We start from the raw sequence: 1,219 nt of genomic DNA on the forward strand, positions 1-1,219 counted from the left end.
GGTGGGGCAGAAGGTACTTGTCCTGCTGCCCAGCTCGAACAGTAAATTCTTAACATATTGGCAGAGGCCATTCTCCGTAGTCCGGAGAGTGGGCCCCGTCGATTACGAAGTACTATGACCTGGGCCAAAGAGGGAGTGGCAGATCTACCACATTAATCTCTTGAAAGAATGGCATGAGGCAGAGGCGCTGTTGATCTCCCCTGACCCTGAGGCAGAAGAATTTGGGATACAAGTCCAAGACCAGCTTGGCAACCCCAAAGAAGGGGCCCTCATACCGTTAGGGAGTCAGTTGGGAAGTAAACAACACCAACAACTGATGGACCTGGTGAGAAAATTCAGCGATGTCTTTACGGGTCTGCCAGGAAAGGCGGCTGGGGTGGAGCATCGAATTGTAACCAAAGAAGGACAAATAGCAAGGGAGAAGTGGCGCAGGATCCCTTATCATAAAAGCCAGCCCATTAGAGAAGAATTAGAAAAAATGTTGGCACAAGGGATCATTACACCGTCCCGTAGTCCGTGGCGTAGCCCCTTAGTGGCCGTCGAGAAGCCTGATGGAAGCCTGCGGCTCTGTGTTGACTTCAGAAAGGTAAACACCCTAACCCAATTTGACGCATTCCCCATGCCTCAAATTAGTGAACGGGTGGAGCGTATAGGGCAAGCGAAATTTATTTCAACCCTGGATCTGTCAAAAGGGTATTGGCAGATCCCTTTACGAAAGGAAGATCAGCCAAAGACGGCATTCGGTACCCCCTGGGGCCTCTTTGAATTCAAGAGAATGCCCTTCAGGCTTAGTGGGGCCACAGCCACATTTCAAAGATTGATGGACTGTCTCCTCGCCCCCCATCAAGGGTATGCCGCTGCATATATAGACGATATCGTCATCTATACCGAGACTTGGGAGCAGCATTTAAAGGCTCTCCGTGCCATTCTGCTCGAGCTAAGGCAACTGGGATTAACGGCCAACCCCAAGAAGTGTGCCCTGGGCAAGGAAGAGACTAAGTATCTGGGGTTTGTAGTGGGGCAAGGCCGGGTGAGGCCCCTCGCAGATAAAGTGGCTGCCATTAGAGAATACATGGCTCCAACAACCAAGAAGCAGATGCATGCCTTTTTGGGGCTAGCCAGTTATTATAGGCGGTTTATCCCCAAGTTTGCTGAAATCGCCAGCCCCTTGGTGGAAACAATGGAGGGCAGGCAAGTGGTAAACATCGCGTGGAATGCA

The 1,219-nt window shown here is 51.1% G+C and overlaps 1 long non-coding RNA gene across 1 annotated transcript in view; it reads right to left on the reverse strand.

Annotated features, from left to right (window-relative positions):
* Nucleotides 1–1,219, reverse strand: part of LOC109287904 — a 16,675-nt gene that overhangs the window by 1,618 nt on the left and 13,838 nt on the right. The window lies entirely within an intron of this gene.

This window comes from Gavialis gangeticus, unplaced genomic scaffold, assembly GCF_001723915.1.
Source record: "Gavialis gangeticus isolate Ggan-Ray unplaced genomic scaffold, GavGan_comp1, whole genome shotgun sequence".
NCBI lineage: Eukaryota > Metazoa > Chordata > Crocodylia > Gavialidae > Gavialis > Gavialis gangeticus.